Below are 14,638 nucleotides of genomic sequence, written 5' to 3' on the forward strand. Positions count from 1 at the left end.
AGCCCCTCTTATAGCGTTGCTAGTTGCAGGTGAAGATTGGAGATCGTTCCTTGTTGGAACATTATTTTCTTGTTGGGATATCACTATATTATCTTGTTATCTTAATGCATCTATATACTTGGTAAAGGGTGGAAGGCTCGGCCTTTTGCCTAGTGTTTTGTTCCACTCTTGCCGCCCTAGTTTCCGTCATATCGGTGTTATGTTCCCGGATTTTTGTGTTCCTTACGCGGTTGGGTGATAATGGGAACCCCTTGACAATTCGCCTTGAATAAAACTCCTCCAGCAATGCCCAACCTTGGTTTTACCATTTGCCACCTAGCCTCTTTTTCCCTTGGGTTTCCGGAGCCCGAGGGTCATCTTATTTAAACCCCCCTGGGCCAGTGCTCCTCTGAGTGTTGGTCCAACCTGTCAGCTGCCGGTGGCCACCAGGGGCAACTCTGGGCTGGCCTACCCGTACCTTGGACAATCTGAGTGTGCCCTGAGAAACAGATATGTGCAGCTCCTATCAGGATTTGTCGGCACATTCGGGCGGTGTTGCTGGTTTAGTTTTACCTTGTCGAAATGTCTTGTAGCCGGGATTCCGAGTCTGATCGGGCCTTCCCGCTAGAAGGAATATCCTTCGTTGACCGTGAGAGCTTGTCATGGGCTAAGTTGGGACTCCCCTGCAGGGATTTGAACTTTCGAAAGCCGTGCCCGCGGTTATGGGCAGATGGGAATTTGTTAATGTCCAGTTGTAGATAACTTGAACCTTGACTTAATTAAAATGAATCAACTGTGTGTGTTACCGTGATGGTCTCTTCTCGGCGGAGTCCGGGAGGTGAACACAGTGTTGGAGTAATGTTTGCCGTAGGTTGTTCTCTAGTCCTTCGTTCGAGCTTTGCCTTCTCTTCTCGCTCTCTTTTGCGAACAGGTTAGCCACCATATCTGTTAGTCGCTTGCTGCAGCTCCACATATTACCTTGCCTTACCTATAAGCTTAAATAGTCTTGACCGCGAGGGTGCGAGATTGCTGAGTCCCTGTGGCTCACAGATTACTTCCAAACCAGATGCAGGGCCCGATGACCCCGTTCTAGATGATGCGCTTGAGCTCAAGTGGGAGTTCGACGAAGACTCACACCGTTACTATGTGTCTTTCCCTGATGATCAGTAGTGGTGCCCAGTTGGGGCGATCGGGACCATGTCGCTTGTTGGGGTTGATCTTTTATTTTGGTACCGTAGTCGGACCATGATTGTATTGGATGATGTATTGCTATTTATGTACTTTGTGTGACGTGGCGAGTGTAAGCCAACTATGTACCTTTCCCCTTATTATGTATTACATGGGATGTTGTGAAGATTACCTTACTTGCGACATTGCTTTCAATGCGGTTATGCCTCTAAGTCGTGCTTCGACACGTAGGAGATATAGCCGCATCGAGAGCGTTACAACTACTAGCAAGCATAAGCATATGAAAAGAATACTAGCAACTAGCAGGGCATGACAACTAGGTGCATAACAACATAGCAAGAAAGTAAGCATGAATCCATAAGCATTATCGAAACAACTATAACCATATTTTAAGAAAGCAAACATTTAATAAATATTCAAGTTGAAAACCATGGCTACTACATGACTATCATGCAAGTGGGTATTGTGGCTTGCCTGGGGTGACGGAGACTCCAGGAAGAAGTGAGGTGAAGCCGCGGAACGAAACGTCGGACGGTTTCCTCTCGGAGAGGGCTGATTAGAGGCAAGGGCAAAATGGTCATTTTCACTATGAAACCACCTAGTGAAAATGTTACCAAAAGATAGAGCTCGACGAGACGAAGAAGTCAACGCTGGTTTCACCTCAATCGGAGTTATGGTTGAAATGTTGTGAAGGTTGGAAGAATAGGGACTAACCTATGAAAAATTTATCACCAACAAGTCCCTGGTGGCTGAATATAGAAAACGCCTTTAAGAGGAATGCATTTTCAGAACTGAGAAAACGTATGCAAGGCTGAAGAAGAATGAAAGTACGCTTTCCTGAGAGGAAAACAAATTCTGAGAAATACGACTCCACTTACACTGAGCTGGCAAGGGGTGGGGGTGATCGGGTCGTCTCCTTCCTCTCGCTCATGTGCTCCCGTGAGCAGAGGAGAGGAAGCAGGGGATGGCGGCAAGGGGGCCAGCGGGCTCTGGCCACCACCAGCCAGGGCGCGACCACCAGAGGGTACGAGGCGGCGCGACGCCTCCTCCTGGAGTAGCAGCAGCGCCGGGAAGAGGCAAGGGTGGCGACGGCTCGCGGGGACACGGACACTGGCGGCGGACTACGGTGAAGGGCCCGGTCAACTCCGGCCACCTCTGGTCAAGCTGAGGCCACCTACGTGTTCGTGGAGACGAGGCGGTCCCGTTCAGAGGTAGAACAAGCGCCGGGGAAAAGTGGAGAGGAGGGGATGTCGCGGCGACGGAGGAAGCTACAGAGAGCTCAGGCGGTGGAGGTGCTCGGCGAAGCAAGGCGCTCCGGCGAGGGGCGGGGGGGTGGGGCCACTGAGTGGAATGAGGGGAACTCGGTGGACGTCTCGGAACAACGAGGGGAGGCTTGGTTTGGCCGGAATCATGCCGAGGCCAAGGCAGCCATGGCGAAATCCGGCGAAAAGAGGACCGGGCCGAGGGTTCTGGTGGGCGAGGAGGCTTGGGGAGAGGCTGGTGAGGTGCGGAGGGACTCGGGCATGCCTTATATAGCCGCGGGGAGGCTTCGAGCTCACGGGAAAGCTCCCGACCAAGCGTTACTCGCTGGCAGAGGAAGGGCGTGGCACGGGCATGCCGTTTGCGACACATTGATGGTGAACCACGACGAGGCAGCGATGCAGGGCAACGCAGTCGAGCACGGGCGAGCTCCTGGACAAGGTTTGAAGTCGAGACGAGGATGGAGGAGATGAGCATAGTGGCCGGAACAAGCCAGAGTACGCCTGCAGCCATGACGCAAGCGTGATCACCACGCGCACTGGCGCAAGCGGCGCTCTTTGGCGTGGCCAACCATGTCCAGTGGATGGACCTTGGTGCCCTTAGTGAAAATGGGGAAATAAATCGGTCTAGGGGCAAAGAAGAGATTTGCACTTAGTTCCAAAAGTAAATCAGTAAGAAGGTGTTTGTAACTTCCTGTGGTTAAACCAGCTAGGTAATGTGGTAAAGAGTTTGTCTGATGATGGTCACATACTAAGGTGATGCTGATCACCAAAAATCATACTAAGAGGAGGAGTTTAGATGAGGGTTGCAGTAGAAAGTGCAAATTTGGCCAAAATCAGGGATTTGGATGATACACTCACATACTTGATCTCTGTGAGCTGAATTTTGGCAGAGAGGTGCTATATGATGATATGAAGCTTCTGTAAAAAGTCATGCCATTTGGAAATACCAAAGTGGCACTTGCTTCACAAAGCTTCATTTTGGACAGAAACTTGGAAAACTTACATAGGGCAATTGGATTAACCAATTGAGGTAAAACTTGGTGTAGATAGTCGATATAGGTAGGAGCATGTCTTGGTAAATTTTCAGCTCAAATGAAGCAATATAAAATATAGTTGCTTCACAAACTGAAAATCTAACCAGAAACTAAGATTTGGAGCTGGGCTCACATAGATGAGTTACATGAGCTCATATTTGGTGGAGGGTCATTATATGACCATAGTAAGGACCTTGCAAAATTGGAACTCATTTGGATATTCCTAGCTTGTACTTCCTTCACAATCACTTCCCTCAGATAGGAACTTTGAAAAATTGCTTAGGAATATTTACTAGGCAAAGTGAGTTGAATTTTGGCATGAGCCAATGATATGGACAGGAAAAGTTGTACAAGAAGTTTGGGGTCAATCAAGAAAATACAAATAGCACTTCATTTGCAAAGTGCCATTTAGGACAGAATAGGAAAACAATTATTGGAGGATTATGTTTGAACATGGAAATGAAATATTTTGCCATATTTGAGGAAGATATGATCCAAACAATTTATGAGAATTATTTGGTAATTTTAGGAGTGACAGAAATATAGGTTGCTTCACAACCTAGGGTTTTAAGGGTTATTCCTTTATTAGAAAAGGAATATTCCCAACAAAAGAATTTTTGGGTTAGGTCAAGGATGGAAATGACATGATCTTAGGATGATGATGAGGGTGACAAGCCACTATAAAACCTAGGAAGACATGATCTTCCCAAGTTTCAGAACCACGCAGCCACGGAAAAGCAAAACAAAACCGGAAATCCAAGAAAATCAAAGGAAAAAGAAAAGGGCAAAAATCCAGGCTGTTACAACTATGGGCTATAATTAATTAAAGGTAGTATCATACACTAGTATCATATATACTATATATTCATGATACTAGTATATGACACTTTCCACTATACTCGTGATTTCTTACTGTGGAAAAAATTTGGAGGCGAAACGAAACTCATGTTTTCATTCGAACAAAAATATGATGTTAGGTAATGTAAATGTTTTCAAATGGCACACGGTTCACTCACGAAAGCCGTGTGTCCACTATACCGTGGCCGATGCACCCCCCTCTGTCACGCGTGCGATCTGAGTCATGCGTTCTGATTGGCCGGAACCCAAACCCCATGGATCGTACGTCTGCACCATTGGATCCTCCTTGATCGAACGGCAATCCTCATCCCTTTTGACTGCACATTTAAATGTTTTCTAATAGCCCCTCCCAAACAAATGTTTTCAAATAGCACACGGTTCACACACGAAAGCCGTGTGCCTACCAAACCATGGCCGATGCCCCCCCTTTTTTCGCGCGCGATCTGAGTCATGCGTTCTGATTGGCCAGAACCCAAACCCCTCGGATCGTACGTCTGCACCATTGGATACTCCCAGATCAAACGTCAATCTTCATCCCTTTCGACAAGAAATGCAGTCCGGCTAGGAATTGATTTATATGCCAACATGCACGGTAAATGCCAAAAAAGGTCTTACATATAGCACACGACACCTGAAATGTGCGAGCAAATCAAACCCGTGGTAAAAATGTAATTGGTTTACGTGGGGAAAATTTAGAGGCGAAACGATGAACTCACGTCTTCATTTCAAACGAAATTATTATGTTTGTGCACACGAGCGCTTAGAGGCAACCGTTTGCATAGGCCTCTCCACGCACGCGGCGACCGAGGATATTTTTCACCCTTTTCACCTAGGGCGCCAACACCTGGAGTCCCCAACACACCCCACCGTCCGCCCGCGTTTCACTCAACTAGTCCACCCAATATCCTTCGCCAGCTCCCCCTCCCCCAGATCCACAGCGGAACCCTCTCTGGCGCCGCGTGCTCACCCCGACCGTGTGCCCGCTCTTCGGTGTCAAGCCTAACTCCACGGACGTTCCCAACACGCGGCGGCCCGCGCGTCGCCATCTTCGTTTGCTCGCCAGCCACCCTCGAGCATACCGATGCAGTAACCCTTGCCTCTCCTGTGGTCTGGTCGGGTTTGCATTAATAAGCCTGTTAGTTACTACTCTCCATCGCTGTGAGGCATATTTCCTCGCAATTCCTCTTCCAATTTCGTTCTGTATTTTCCCAAATTGTATATAAAATAACGGAGAGCGTATATATGTTCATTATCTAATTTCCTTACTACATATGAGTTGTATTTGTTCCAATATGTTACTGCCTATTTACATATCGCGGGCGCCCAAGTCACACAAACTTAACAAATTAGACGTACATTTTCTAAATTATTGCATGGCATGTTTGGAAAGCTTGATACCAAGTTGTAGTTTTATGCTTATCCTCCTTTCCTGAGTTTCACATGTGTTCTCTGTAGATGCCAAGTAGCAGCGATAACACTCATGCTTCAGGCCATTTATCTTCATCTGATTAGGACAACCCTGGGTCTTCAACAGATTGTGAGGGATCAAGTAGTCTTGAATGGGATAGAGCTGCAACAATTACCATTCCGTTCAGGACACGGAGGAACGCTCCAAGGAAGCCCACATACCAGCCTAACGGTGTATATGAAGTAACCGAGATTGATTTAAAGTCTTGGGCTCCTACTAAACAAGATAAAGCACGCATGAGGTTCAATAGTGTGTGTGGATTTGTTGGTAGGGCAAGGCTCAACATTAATGTGCTGGGGTTTCGGAAGGCTGATACAGAAACACGGCGAAGCATAGTCCGGGAGATCATCGATCACTTCAATGTTCTAGAGCAGTGGAGAATGCGGGTGGAACACGCTGCACTGAAGAAGTCTAGGGATGCTTGGAGAAACTGGAAGCACGTGTTGTACAAGAAGTACTTGAGTGAAGGCAAGGACCCAATCCCCGCATACCCCCAAATTACAAAGGAAGACTGGGAAGAATTCAAAAGGGTCAGGGCAACTAAAGAGTTTGCTTAAAAGAGTTTCAAGCAATCAGAACTTCAAAAGAAGAACATACACCCCCATCGTATGGGTGTGGCAGGATACTACGGCGTGAAACTGATATGGGAACAGGAGGACAAAGAAGCAGTAGCGGTGGGTGGGAATCCAGTCTTTAGTGAAATCAGGGGCGAACGTGCCAGAGACTACTTGCAGGCACGTGCAAAGAGGTGTGATGACAGAACTTATTACTTTGAAAATGCACGTGACGCCAAACTGTATGAAGTGATGTTAGAGGCTTCCAAGATCCCTGGAAGGTGCTATAGGAACTCAAGGCCATTTGACATTCTATCCATTGCTCTGGAAACAAAAGAGCCCCCTGGCCGTACAAGGGGTATGGGTGTTAATGTCCCGCACAAGAGGGCTTTCACACTTAGCAAATAAGAGAGGCTCAGCATTAAAAAAGCGAGGAGTGAAATGAAGCAGAATGCATTGTATGAAAGGTTGAGGAAGGAGATTTATCCAGCTGTTCGGAAGGATGTTGAGGAGTCAATGATGATGTAGAAGACTCTAACACTAACATATAGCAAGCAGATGGGAGGGGAGGCGGGCATGGAGGATGCTGCTTATTGCGCGACAACACTTCACAAGAGTAATTGTGCATCAGCTGAAACCAGCGACACTGAGACTGCACCTGCTCGTGATGATGCTATATCTGATCTATCTGGAATGAAAGACAGACTGAAGGGTGTGCTTACACATTATGAAGGTATATTAAAATGTGCAATAGCCTGGGTTTTCCCACCCTTCTTGGAAGATGGCCTCTCCTTGGACAATGTGCCATTGAAGCCGGGCTGTGTGAAGTGCTACCTGACTGACGTAAAGCCTAGATTTAATGAATTTGCCCTAAAGAATGTCCTAGGAGACTTCGATGAGCAAAGGACCTTGGGCCACGAAAGGAAATAGAGTTCATCGATGAGATTCCTGAAGCCCTGCCAAGAGCAACCACTGTCACCCCTCAACCGGTGACGCTCTCCTTGCCACAACAGCTCTCACGGGCTGATGCATCAACCTATGATCAGCCGAACCGACTTTGTGGTGTACAGGCCATGTCATCCTCCACCCCAAAGCAGCCAGTGGCAAGACCTACAACTGCTGAAGACGCACCACCAGTTCAGATGCTGGCCACTGAAGCAGCAGGGGGAGACTGTAATGCCCAAGATGCGGCTATATCTCCCACGTGTCGGTGCACGACTTAGAGGCATAACCGCATTTTGGTTTTGTCGCAAGAAGGGTCATCTTCACACAATCCCATGTACAAGCACAAGGATATAAATAGTTGGCTTACAATCACCACGTCACACAAAGATGAAATAATTCATACATCAATCAAAGTACACACATAGTCCGACTACGGACGAATCCAAATGAAAATAAGACAACCCCAAATGCTAAATCCCGATCGTCCCAACTGGGCACCACTACAGATCATCCAGAAAGGAAACATAGTAACAGCCTAGGTCTTCGTCGAACCCGCGAGATCATTGGTATCATTGGCACCTGCAACTGTTTTGGTAGTATCTGTGAGTCATGAGGACTCAGCAATATCAAAACCCGCGACATCAAGACTATTTAAGCTTATAGGTAGGATGTGGTTATGAGGTGGAGTTACAGCAAACAGTAAGCAAATATGGTGACTAACATACGAGTACAAGAGTAAGATGAGAAACTACGCAACGGTCGCAAAACTAGAATTGATCAGGAAGTGATCCTGAACTACTTACGTTCATACATAACCCAACATTGTTCACTTCCCGAACTCCGTGGAAAAGAGACCATCACGGTTACACACGCGGTTGATGTATTTTGATCAAGTCAAGTGTCAAGTTCTCCACAACCGGATATTAACAAATTCCCATCTGCCACATAACCGCGGGCACGGCTCGAAATTTTATACCTTGCAGGGGTGTTCCAACTTAGCGCATCACAAGCTCCCGCGATCAACAAAGGATATTCCTTCTCCCGAAAAGACCTGATCCGTCTCGGAATCCCGGTTATAAGACATTTCGACAATGGTAAAACAAGTCCAGCAAGACCGCCCGAATGTGCCGACAAATCCCGATAAGAGCTTCACATATCTCGTTCTCAGGGCACACTGGATGGGACAAGCTACGAGTAAAACCAACCCTCAAGTTTCCCCGAGGTGGCCCCACAGGCTGCCCAGTTCGGACCAACAGTCAGAGGAGCACTTGGCCGGGGTGGTTGAATTAAGATAATCCTCGGATTAATTACTCCCTGGGCAAAAATTTAGTTGTTATTAGGCAAATGTTAAAACCAAGGTTGGGCCTTCCTGGAGAAGTTTTATTCAAAGCGAACTGTTAAGGGGATCCCATAACCCCAACCGCGTAAGGAACGCAAAATCAAGGAACATAACACTGGTATGCCAGAAACTAAGCCGGCAAGAGTGGAACAAAACACCGAGCAAAAGGCCAAGCCTTCCACCCTTTGCCAAGTATATAGGTGCATTAATTAAATAAGAGATATTGTGATATCCCAACATATCCATGTTCCGGCATGGAACAACCTGCATTGCACCTTCCACTAGCAATGATATAAGAGGGGCTGAGCAAAAGCGGTAACATAGCCAAACAACGGTTTGTTAGGAAGGTGGGTTAGGGCTTGACATGGCAATATGGGAGGCTTGATAAACAAGTGGTAGGTAGCGCGACATAGCGATAGAGCCAACAACTAGCAAGCAAAGATAGAAGTGATATCGGGGGTAATGATCATCTTGCATGAGATCCCGCAAGGAAGAAGAACGAGTCCATGAAGAAGACAAACGGACGTAGTTGAACAAATCCTCACAACTCTGGAACGAAACCGAAACTAACGAGAGAAGCAAACCGGACATAAGCAAGCAACATGGTAAACACACAAGCATAAACATGGCATGATGCACAATCAAGGATGATGCATGTCCGGTTTAAATATGCATGGCATGGCAAGTGCACAAACAAAACTACAAGTACAGTGGAGCTCAATATGCAACGAGATGCATATTGACAAAACACCATATTCAATTATTTAGCTCTCTCCCGTTTAATCTACTCAACAATATTAAAAGTTGGTTAACATGGCCAGAGGGCAAGCACAATTAAACTACAATATCTAAGCAATTTAAATGGGGCTGGAAACAACAAACAACAATTCCGTAAAATCCCCACATGTCAATTAGCAATTTTTTAAAGCAAACAACAAATTTATATTTGAAATGTTGTTATCATGATGCGGATGACATAAACCAGTTTTATAAAAAAATTATGAAAAGTTGACATGAAGATGATACGAGGCATTTGTCGCCATGGCGGAAGGAAAAGGGTTCCATGACGGCGAAACGGAAATGGTGCCATGGCAACATCCCGGTTCTGGCAACTCGATTGAGATGCTGGTGCAAAGGAACAAGTGTGGGTGCGCGAAACATGCAAGAGTGACGGGGAGTGATCCCGGATACCGGCTGTCCCACATGTCGGTGGCATGGCTTACGGCGAACGTGCAAGGAACAATTCGGACACGGTGCAAACATAGGGTGCATCTCATACAACACATGCATTCGGTCCACGGGCGGTCGTCTCGGTGTTATACCTTCAAAGCATTCATTTTGGGGCGGATCGAGTTCGTAGTGGAAGTAGTTGTTCATTGGTCGTCGTGGGAAGTAGTCGTTCACGTGGCGACGATAGTGGAAGTAGTGGTACACGGGTCGTAGTGGAAGTAGTCGTTCTCGCGACGGTAGTGGAAGTAGTGGTACATGTTTCAAAGAGGAAGTAGTCATTCATGTTCGGGAAGCGGTAGTGGCACACGGTCATCGAAGAACTTGACGAATCCATGGTCGACGGTAGTTGTACACTTGGTATTGTCGGATCCACAGCGACGGTAGTCGTACATGTGTCATAGAGAAACTTGGATGGCAGTCGTACATGTGTCATAGAGAAACTTGGCGCATCCAAGTCCTTCGGGGTTCCTTCTTGTACTTGCGTTTCGGTGCGGTACTTCGCGATTCCAGGATGTAGAGGTACACTTGTCGCGATTCCAGGATGTAGAGGTACATTTGTCGTAGACGTGTAGTCGTTCACGTATCACCGTGGTGTAGTCGTACTTGGTGTCCACAGCAACATTTCCATGATGGCCAAACAAACTAATAGCAACCAAAGGCAGCAGGATGCGTGGCAAGGCTCGAGCGACAAGAATGCCATGGGCGTGCAACAGAGCAAAGGGGGCGTCGGGGGCTCATGGGAGGGAAGGCGAACAGCAGTAGCACAAGTCACGGGCAAATGAGGTGCTGCCGGGCGCTGGTGGTGGTGGAGCAGGGGAAGTCAACGCGGGGTTACAACGTGGACAGGACGGCGGCATTGACGGGCAGAAGGCGCTCGGGATCGAGCTCCTCTCTTTCGAGAGCATGGCTGCGGGCGCGGGACGGAGGTGGAGGTGCAGGAAGGCGATGCCGCGGTGAGGTGTAGCAGAGAGAGGGGGAATGTGGGGCACCGTAGAAGGGGCTCGCCGGCGGGCGAGGCAAGGAGGCGCAGGCATCGGAGATGGGTGCTCGTGGCAGAAAGATCGGCGGCCGGACCTGATGGTCAGCGCAGCTGCAGGGTGAGGCGCGCGAGGCAAGGCGGGCGAGCAGAGGACGGAGTTGCCGGAGGCGCTGTTGGCACAACACGGCTGGAGGCGCGGGCGCCATGGCGGGGAGGTGATGTGGCTCTGGTGGTTGAGGCCGAACGGAGGGACTGGCTGCAGGGCCGTCGCGTGGGCCGAGGGGACGACGCCACGACCACAGTTGGTCTGGCGGTGGAGGCCATGGACGAAGGACGGGAGCTAGGGTATCGGAATCGAGCGGGAGGGATGGGGGATCGAGTGTGGGGCTCTCCCCTGGCGGCGCTCGAACGGGACATGAGGGAGAGATCGACAGAGAGATGAGGATCGGTTGGGGATAGGGTTAAGCAGGGCGCCGGCTGGGCCTAGGTGGGCCGGCGCTGGTTGGTTAGGCCCAAGAGGCCGGCTGGGCTGCTGGGCTCTTTGCTCCCTCTCTCTTATTTTTCTCTCTATTTCAAATAAACAGAAACTTGGAAGAAATGGAGAGAGAGATTGGAGTGGAGCTTGGGCATGAATTTAATTTTCTTGGACTCACAAAAATGAGCTTGATCCAAGAAAAATGGAATTGAACATGTGGGTGAAGTTTGAAACAAACTCATTTGAATTTAATTCAAATGAGTGTCAGAAGGAAGTGGGTATTTGACAGGTTCAAAAATGTTCAGAATTTGGGAGGAGCCTCGATAAAACGATAAAAGAATATGAGGACAAGTAGGAGACCAAGAATTGAGATAACAAAGGCATTGGGATTTTTTTGCAAGTGTGTTCCGGTTAATTCCAAACAAATGGAATATTTATAATAGCTCCATAATTATTAGGAGGATATGTTATAAAGAGAAATCACCATGTGAATACCCTTCATTTAAATAGATCAAAATATGTATGCAATTTATTTAGTTGAGTTGCAAAAATTAATGATATGATGGCATGACGACATGATGCAATGCAAGAGATTACATGATGAATGCAACAAAGCAATTGAAACATACGGTGACAACAGGAATAAATGGAAGGATCTGGAGAGTCGGTCTCGGGGCGTCACAACTCTCCTCCACTTATAAGAGATCTCGACCCGAGATATAAGGATGGCACCGGGGAGAAATGGAAGAGGAAGTGGTAAAAAAAGTTGCTTCTTTGAAAAACGAGTGAAACCAATGAACCTTGAGAGGTCGAAAAGTTGAAAGAAAGAACACAACAGAGTTGAACGAAGTTGAGAGGACTCCGGTAGAAAGAGAAACAAGGAACACCATGTGAACCTTGGAGGTTGCAAACCTATGAATGATGAGCTCAATGTACAAGAAGAAATTGAAACCACTCTGGTTGAAATGAGATAACCAAGGGACAAGGAAGAACAAATTCGAACAGCACTCCAGTTGAAAAGAGATGCAAGACCTGATAAGATGAAAAGAACTTGAGTAGAGGATACAACACTCCTGCTAAACGGATAAGCAAGGAAAAGAACATGATATTTACAAAATGAGATGATGGGACGAAGAGAGCAACATCACAATCCCTCCGGAACAAATGAATGTGAAACTAGATGGTTGGAAAGAAAAGAACGGCAAAGAAGAATGAAAACTCTCCCAATTAAAATTGAAAGAGCATCCTTATGAAGAAGGGTTGAATGGAGTTGTTGGAAAATCAATACGAAAGGCTATGATCCTCATGGGCTTATGGAGACATCTCAAAATTATGAGGTGACAACCAGCCACTACCAACCGATTGATTAGCTGAGAGGAACTGTCGGGGGAAATCGACACGTATGCGATCACTAGGATCCCTTCTACGGTCGGCGGGCGCGGGGTTGTGGAAAGAGCGGGTCTGACAGGAAGCACACGGATCGTTTACCCAGGTTCGGGCCGCGACGATGCGTAAAACCCTAGTCCTGCTTTGGTGGATGTATTGAGAGTGTTCTTGTGTTCTTGAGATAGCTACGGGGTGCAAGTTTGCCCAAAAGATCCAAATCCCCCTCCTAGTCACCTCGGGCCTCCTTTTATAAGAAAAAGGGGTTGCCACAGTGGCACACAGGAGGTGGAAAGATGTACAGTGGATGAGTCTATCCTCAGGCACAGGTGTACAAACACATTTAATGCGGTGCCGACGTGCCCCTCTCACTTTATCGCGAACAGCAAGGAAGTACGTCCCAGCTGTCACCGCCACGCCTGGCTTCGACACGCGTTTGAGCTGACGAGGTGTCGTGGCGCCACGTTGGTTGGCTGCTGGGCTGGCGCGGTGGTGGAGCCTTCAGGAAGACTTGCATGCCACCACGCAGGTGCTTGCTGGGTCGGTGTAGAGGCCGCTTGTCGCCACGCAGGTGTCCGCCCAGCTGGTTGAGCTAGCAGCTGCTTGGGGACGGCGGTTGAGCTTTGGCAAACGCGGGCCTGGCTACGGCCCTGCTGGTGTCCTCGGCAAGGGTCTTGGCGGGCCCTCGGCAAGGGTCTTGCCGTGGCGTCGTGGCCATCCCCGGCAAGGATCTTGCCGGGGGTCGTCGTCTTCTGGTCCTCATCTGATCTTGCGTGTTCATGATCTTGACAAATATCTGCATGTCACCGCGGAGGTGCCTCCCGAGCCTTGGTTGCAATGTAGTCATTGGCGGTGTTTGGAACTCCTGGGTTCAAGGGTGGCTCGCCCTGCTGGTGTTGGGCAAGTTGCCCCGGCAAGGGTCTTGCCGGGGGAGTCCACCTTGCCCCCTTTGTTCTTTAGTGTTTCTGGCTTTGGCGTTGCTTTGTTTGTCTTGTGCTTCGGTTTCCCTCCGGCTTCCCTCCTCTGCCTTGTTAAGTGTGGCCGCGAGCGTGGCTCTGACTGCCCGTGCACAAGTAAAGGGGTAAAAAAGGGAAGCCCCTACTTGTGTACACTGACAGGAGCCCCCGGGCCTGCGCCACACATAAGCGCGCCGCGTTGTTGGGCTAGGCCCTGAAAGGTGCGCGGGCAGGTGGGGCGGAATTTACCACAGTAACTTCTTGTCCACTGCGCTTCCCCACGACCTGCGTTGAACGCGTGACGTGGAGGGTCATGCATGACATGGGGGTCATGCGTGGGGCGGTTCCCGCACACATGCATCACATCGTGGTACAGAGGCGGCTCGCGCTTTCCCCATAAAAAGAGGAAGGCATAGAGGCGCGGCTCATTTACTTGGGCGGACTCGGGTCGTGGTCTTTAAGGCGTCACTGCCCCAGGATCACGGGGTGGGGAACGGTCGCCCCACCAGTCCCTTTGATTATGCTTGCTCGCCACTTGTGCCCCATGCAGGTGGCAGGCGATGGAGGCGGGAAACCGGGCCGTCGCTGATGGGGGCAGTGGGTCGGTCTCGATCCCCGGCGCCCCCGATGGCCAGATTGGCCGAGTGGGGTGGCCGATCCCCGAGCCCGCTCCTTTATAAGGAGGGGGAGGTGGATGGCATCCCACATCCTTTCATCATCCGTCTCCATTCACTTCGGCTCCTTTCTTCCATCTGCTATGGCGAGAGGAGGCGTCGGCCTTTCAACGGTGGCGGCGAGGGTTGTTGCTCGACAGCGCGTCCCTCCTTCCAAAGAGCTCGTGGCGGCGGAGCCGGCCACGAGAGGAAGGGGGAGGGGGCGAGGCTGAGGTCGCCGTGGCGCTCGGGGGAGAGGGGGACGGGGCGGCGCACCAGCGATGCCTCCCTTGATGGAGGGCCACGTCGGGGACCAGCCCTGCGAGTTCTTCATC

The sequence above is a fragment of the Triticum urartu genome, chromosome 3A (genome assembly GCF_056163025.1).
Source record: "Triticum urartu cultivar PI428250 chromosome 3A, HENAU_Tu73, whole genome shotgun sequence".
Classification (NCBI taxonomy): Eukaryota; Viridiplantae; Streptophyta; class Magnoliopsida; order Poales; family Poaceae; genus Triticum; species Triticum urartu.